Below are 7481 nucleotides of genomic sequence, written 5' to 3' on the forward strand. Positions count from 1 at the left end.
CATCCACACTCCTATCTCCTCCCCATTCCCTCTCCCTGTTCCCTCTGATAATGAGCAAAGCTTTGCACTCAGTCCAAAATTTCCTTTTGCTGTTTGCCACTATATTTTCTCAGTTATTGACCTTTTTGTATTATAATCCACAGATGGGTGACACCAGCCAATATCTTTCACTTTTTGACATATTTCACTGGCATAAGCACCTCAAGGCCCACCTTTGGTCCCTAAGGGCACTAGTTCACCTTTTTAATAGCTGTGTAGTATTCCATTGTGTGTGGACCCACATTATTTATTTATTCACTCCACTGTGCATAGAAATTGGGTTGGAGCCATGGCCAGCAAGAATGGTCAGTGCTGCTGTGAACACAGGTGTGCATGGTGCATCAGAGAGTCTGCACATCTGGGACAAATACCTGCAGAGGTTGGTCCAACCTGTGGTTGTTCTGTTTTCATTGTCTGAAGACATCTCCAAGCTGTTTTCCCAGCAGAGGTGAGAGGCCCTTTCTCTCTGTCCCTCACCTCCTTGCTGTGTCCAGTCTCCAGCTTGGTCCCTTCTCACAGGTGACAATACATTACAGTTTGGATTTCTATTTTCCTTATTATTAGTGCAGTTGAACAATTTGGAATGGATTAAAATCTGCATTGACAAGGGATTAAAATACCAGAAAGCACACCTGGGTACTGCCCACTGCACATTCACCCCACAGATGAACTTGGGGACACATCACCAAGGACCAGGGAACAAGGGCACTTAAGAACATGTGACCCCCACTCACTACAGAGATTCTGTGTCTCAGATGATGCCATCCCCAAAATGGGCCACTGCACTGGGAGAAAACTGTGCACATCACACCCCTGACAAAGCAAGTGTCCAAAATACACAAAACCTACAATCCCAGCACAGAAAGAGACACCCCAATCCAATGCGGCCTCTGACCCACAGAGACATTTTCTAGGAGAAACGCTCAGTGGCCCTGCAGAGTCATTTACAGATTTTATTCAGGGTCTAAACCTTCCCTGCTCCGGAGCTTGTCTTCATGTCTGAAGTGACGTGAACGTGCTTCCACCAAGGCACAGGTGCTAGTGTGCGCGACTTTCAATCTCTCACCTCCTCTGTGCTTCTTTATCATTTCATCATGCGAGAATAATCGATCCCGAATTGGTTCTGCCGGGTCATTTCCTGCGGCTCTGACGGTGGCAAACTGGTCCTTCCCATCCCGCCCGCCCGCTGCCCCCTGTCCCCCAGGGTCTCCGGGGTGACGTGCACCTGAGTCTGTGCTCTGAGCCGCACCCGCGGGCGCCAGGGTGGACGCTGCGCGCCAGGACGGCGGGAGGGACGGACACACCCTTGTGGGCCGAGACACGACCCAGTCTCTGCGGCCACGCGGGTTCCCCGAGACCCCGCAGGCAGCGCCCCAACTCCTGCCCTGCAGGCTGAGCCCCGCCCCTGGGCAGGGCAGGGTCACGGTCCAGGCTGAGGGCAGACAGGGTCGCTGCGTCCGTCCCCCAAACATGCCCGCGGGGATCCCCGGAGTTGGGAGAAGCGCCAGGCGCCCTCCTGGCCACGGTCTCGGCCCGTCCCCTGGGCAGCGCGTGTCCCTCCCCGCGGCCTCGGCCAGCCCCGGGCTCCGCGCAGACCCCCCTGACCCCCGCCTGCCCTCGGGGCCGCGTCCGCCCCGCGGAGCCCTTGGGGCGCAAATACCCACGTTTCAGCCAAAGGCGCACAAGATGGGGATTTTCTGGACTGTCCTGCGCGTGCAACAAGTCAGAATCGCAGGCACCGGAGGGGCCGGCGGGAGCGTCGGGACAGCGAGAGATGTCGGGACCCCCGCAACTCGCGCTTCGGGGAACTGTTTCTGCCATTCTGGCCCCGGTCCAGGCCAACACACTGACAAGTGAGATAGCACAGTCTCAGTTACAAGCCCCGCTTTACTCAGGTTTCCCTCTAACTCTCACATCCTCATTTCCAGATAGAATTTTCTCTTAAAGTTATTGCTTTGCCAGAAACTTATATTCTCATATTTTTCCTTGAAGTTTGTTCTGTAAGTTAATACAGTCTTTCACAAAACCCTTCCCCAAGTGAAGCTCATAGCCCGAAATCTATGCCATGTTAAAAAAAATGTGATGAAGGGCCTCCCCGGTTGTGCAGCTGTTGAGCGCTGGACTGGGAAGCTGCCCGTGGCCTCTGCAGTGCCAGTTCGATCCCCAGATGCCAGGTGAGGGTCCCACATGGCACACAGAACTCTCCTGCTGCGCCCACTGTTCCCCTCAGCAGTGTACTTCATCAGTCTGCCTGCTCTGCTCCCCGCTCTGGCTCTGGTAAATCCTCACACCCTCCCGCGCTTCTGACTGTACCCAGTGCTTGTATAAATAAATAAATAAACCTTTAATAAAAATGTGATGTTGTTTGCAAGAAGTCACACATTTCAGACTCAGAAAGAAGTCAGAACTCAGAGGTCACCAACAGTTACTAACAGTGACAAGATGCAAGTTATTTTCTCCCAGGAGCACGGGTCACAGGACCCGGGCACTCGCTTCCCCCTCAGCGTGTGTCTCCACTGAGGCCTGTCCTTCTGGTGAGCAGGAGGACAGCTGAATGTGTGCTCCCACCCTCATGATTCCTGATGGGGCGTCTTCCTCTAAGAGACATTCATGTTTCTGCTCAAAGTTTGCGTAGCAACTACACTTGCCATGAATCTGCCTGAGGTGGGAGTTGGACGCAGACCAGGGAATAGGAGTCTGGGGCTGAAATCTGTCATGGACGTGACTGTTACTTTCTGTGACGTCTGACTTGATCCTATCACACTGTACTCCTGTGATGCAGTGTTCTTTTTTTAAAGTAGATGAATTATTTTTTAGTCAGTACTTCAAAATTTAATGTTAAGACCTTTGATTTTGTTGTGTTCATTTTCAGGTTCTCTGAGTTTTCCAAATTGTATCTTGATTTCTCTACCTGGTTTTCAACTTGACATTATTTTAGATAACACTTAAGTTCACTATGTTTCTACTTCACGAACCATGCTATCTTTTTTATATGATGTAAAACTTTATAAAGTAGAACACTGCAATATTTATGAATTTTTATTCTGCTGAAGCTTCTGTGCTATAAACCCTGAGGCCTCATGACTGTTTACCCACCCAGAGAACAAGAGCTGGGGGGATGCTCCTCGCTCAAGCATTTTCTCTGGAGCAGGTCACCGGGTCTCCAAATGCTCCTGAGGGATCATAACATACTCCCTCCAGAAAATGCTTCTTTTAAAAAATGTATGTGAATGACCAGACTGACTCCATTCAGATTTCAGAATAAAATCTGTGTTGGAAAATCACTCGAGTTAATAATCTTTCCAATGAAAGACCTTGATCTTATGTTTCTCCTCCCGGGACTTCATCAATCTCTGCTCACTTTCTTTACATACTTTCTGTCTTTCCTTTGAAGAAAACTCTAAACTTTGTTGAGAAGAGGATCTGAATTCAGGAGTGGGTAACATGGGATCATGTTAATTAACAATTGCCACTTAAAGGAAACGCTCATTGTCACATCTCTGTTCTCTTATTGCGGGCTGCATCTCTGCCCCTGTGTGTGTGCGCATCTCCCCTCACACTCCAGGGAACACCCACATGAATACCCACTTGTTTCCACTCCTTATCCCTCTCCTATCCCCAGTCTCGACTGGTAACAGTGAATTTATTCACTAGTGCAAACAGGTTTTGCTGAATTTTGTAGTGCCAGTTTTCTGTATTTTCTTTTATATAAAGATTGATTTATGCATACAAGAAGTGGGGCACAGGCCAGTGTTGTGGGGGATGAGATGATTCATCAGAGACAGAGTGGAGAACAGAACAGGTGCACTGAGTGAAATAAACTGATGAGGGGAGCAGCAGAGGAGGCAGGAGAGGTCTTCTGTGCCCTGTGGGTAGCTCCCTGGCTAGGGATCGAACTCGTGCTGCAGTGGCTGTGGCTAGCTTCATAGGTTGCATCTTAACCACTTGGGCTAACAGAGAGGCCTGGTATTCAGTATTTTCTATCCCACAGATGAGTGAGACCATCTGCTGTCTATCTTTCACTATCTGTTTTTTTTTTCACTTAACAAGATAACTTAAAGTTCTACTCACCTTGTCCCAAACATATGATTTGATTATTTTAATTACTGTGTACAATTCCACTGACTCTGGTCCCACAATTAATTTATTCACTCCTCTGTTGAAAGCCCTTGGGCTGGTTCTGCAATGGTGCATGGTGCTGTTGTGACACCAGTGCACATGAGTGTCTCTGTATTGTAGAGTTTTCACATTCTGGGATAAAAACTTACAAAGGGATTGCTAGTTCCTATGGGATTTCCATTTTTATTTATTTAGGACATCTCCAAACCATTTTCCTAGAGGCTTTACCTACTTACATTCCCACCAACAGAGGTGAAAGTTCCTTACTCTCCACATCCACACAACATCAGTTGTGTTCAGTCTTTTTGATTGGCCCATTCTCATAGGGGTGGGTGACAAGTCATTGCAGTTTTAGTTTGTGTTCCCCTTATTATTAGAGTTACTGAACAATATTATTTGGATTAAAGATTTGAATGTGACAAAGCCATAAATACTTGAGGAACTATGCCACCCTACTGCACATCCACCCCCAGATGAACTTGGGGACACATCTCCAAGACCCCAAGGACAAGAGAAATGAGCATGTAGGAACAAATGTGCCCCATCACACTAGAGAGTTCATAAACCACTATAAAAAGAGGCCCCTGCACTGGGAAAAAATATGTGCACATCATGCATCTGACATGGGGCTGGTTTTCATTCACATAAGTTATGTCACAGCCCAACAACAAAAAGCAGACACCCCAATCAAGAAGTGGGTAAGAAACCAACATAGATATTTCCAAGGAGGACACCCAGTTTCCCTGCAGAATTGTCGGCAGATGATATTGGGTTTCTAAACCATGCCTGCTCCTGAACTTTGCCTGCATGTGCTGACACTGGCTGACCTTGAATGTGTTTTGTTAAATCCCCAGAGAATACCACATCTTACATGGAATAGCAGTAGTCTAATTCATAATTTTTTATAATTATATAATATAAACTAATAATGATGCATTAGTTCTGTCATACTGTTTCCTTGTGATTTTGAGTGATGCAAATTATGGAGTTTTATTTCATCACATCTAGTATATACTTTACAACATTTTCATTTTACTACACAGATTGTACATGCACACCTGAGTCTGTTCCCTGATACAATATGAAAGCTTGGTAAATATCTACTGAAGTCTCCAAAATTATCTTTGCATCTGTGAGACATGACAACGAACCTACCTGGCTTTGGATGTTTGAAAAACAATTGGCATAGTTGGCAGGATATGACTCCGAGAGCAGACATACCAAGTGGTATCTACAAATGGGGTGAAAGACAACATCAGAATTGCTGGAGACAGGTGGTGGCCAAAGTCCAAGAAGAGCTAAAGATGCTGCAGGAGCACAGAAGGTGGACAAGGTCTGGGAGATGGAGGACAAGCACTGGGAAACATCTCGGACCTTGTGGGAAGGAGAAGAAAACCCTGCAAGGCCCAGCCCACCATACCCCTGAGGCAGCAGACTTGTCAGGAAAAAAAGGGGACCCCTCCATCATCCGTAGCTTGCCCAGTGACAAGGATGACACTGTCTGACTTGCGCAAACAATCCTGCCAGAAGGCAGAGAACTTTGGGACCTGGGGTGGACAGAATAATTTGCCCACCACAGAAAATGAAGTGCAAAGGATGGACCTGTCATCCTTGTTGGCTTAAAGCAAACTTATCTGCTGCCCGGCACTCCCAGGGCCACAGGGTGGCTGTGCCAGGCACTAGGGAGAGGTGAAAAAATCCTGAAGGGGTGTATTGTAGGGTTTATGAGGTAAAAGTCAGGGTTTTTGCCCCCTCCTGTCATTAGCCTCTGTGGCTGGCACCCAAAGTCTTGTACATGTGCATGTGAGTGTGGACATCGAGGCCCAAAGAATTTTGGGTATGTGCTTATGTAAACCAAGGGATGAGGCGGTATAAGGGCAGTGTCACTCTGAATTCCAAAGCATTTCACACAGTGAAGGCCACCCACAAAAGGCCTCTTACCATGTATTTGAAGACACAATAGTCATGACATCAAACCCCAGGAATCTCAAACCATGAAGTACCATCCACCAGAACCACTCCAACTGCAATGGCCCTCTCTTTGTGAAGATAAAGGAAACACTCACCAGCAGTAGCTATTCAGATTCAATGAGACGTGTAGATGCTGAGAACGGACCATTAAAATATAAACCAAAGCACACACTGGGAAACATCTCGGACCTTGTGGGAAGGAGAAGAAAACCCTGCAAGGCCCAGCCCACCATACCCCTGAGGCAGCAGACTTGTCAGGAAAAAAAGGGGACCCTCCATCATCCGTAGCTTGCCCAGTGACAAGGATGACACTGTCTGAATTGCACAAACAATCCTGCCAGAAGGCAGAGAACTTTGGGACCTGGGGTGGACAGAATAATTTGTGATGACAGGTAAATTTGTAAATTTGGTAAATTTGTGATGACAGGAACCATTTCTACTTCAGAAGATTGTTTTCTTCCCATCTATCATTCAGTTATGTTGAATTTCTTTTTGTCTTCCTTCCCGCTTTCCTTTCTCCTTTAGTTCCATCCTACTTTATTTCCCTTCCTCTTTCCCCAACCTCTTCACAACCGCCTCTGCAGGTTTCCCCGTGAGGGAGCACAGGGGATGATGGTGACTTTGCAGTTCCCTGTGGACATGGCTATGATAACAGGGCCACACCTGGGCCCCCATGGCCACTCACTGGATACTGATGGAGCCTGAGGAGGGTGAAACACTGTCCTGCTTGTGGAGTCTCCTGTGACCCCCTGGCTGTGCTGATGACTCAGGGGGCTCATTACTGGGGACACCATTAAGAAGTCCATGGGTACAAGGGATAACTGGTCCCCTCAGGGTGAGGTCCCTGAGGAAGGGGTCCTGGGGATGATGGCAGGGCCTGGGAGGCAGTAGGAGAAGGAGATAGTGAGCCCTGTGGCCTGTCTGCTGGAGTCTGTGAGCCAGAGGCCTGGACCCCAGACACTAGAGGCCAGCACAGCAGAGGGCAGCAGGTGACCGAGACATCAAGTCAGGTTTGCTTTTCCTCCTGTCTCTGTGAGGGCGAGAATTTTGTGGGAAACAAACTTCTGGGACAGCGGGTGCGTCACGCCAGACTGAGGTGTCTGTCAAATAATTTTAAAAAGTAAGTTTTTTTAAATCTTAAATTTTTAATTTACTGACATTCCATTTAACCCATACATCAAAATGTTGGCATTTTAACATGAAATATTTGTTATTGTGTGTGTTTCCAATGGTGACTTTGTTTCTTTATTGAGGTAACACTGTTTTATAACACAGTATCACTTCAAAATGCATATTGTATTTCAGGAGAACAGTAGCTAGACTATTCATCTTATAAATAAAAACTAATAAAT

This window comes from Talpa occidentalis, unplaced genomic scaffold (genome assembly GCF_014898055.3).
Source record: "Talpa occidentalis isolate TD23 unplaced genomic scaffold, MPIMG_talOcc4v2.1 talOcc4.18, whole genome shotgun sequence".
Lineage (NCBI taxonomy): Eukaryota > Metazoa > Chordata > Mammalia > Eulipotyphla > Talpidae > Talpa > Talpa occidentalis.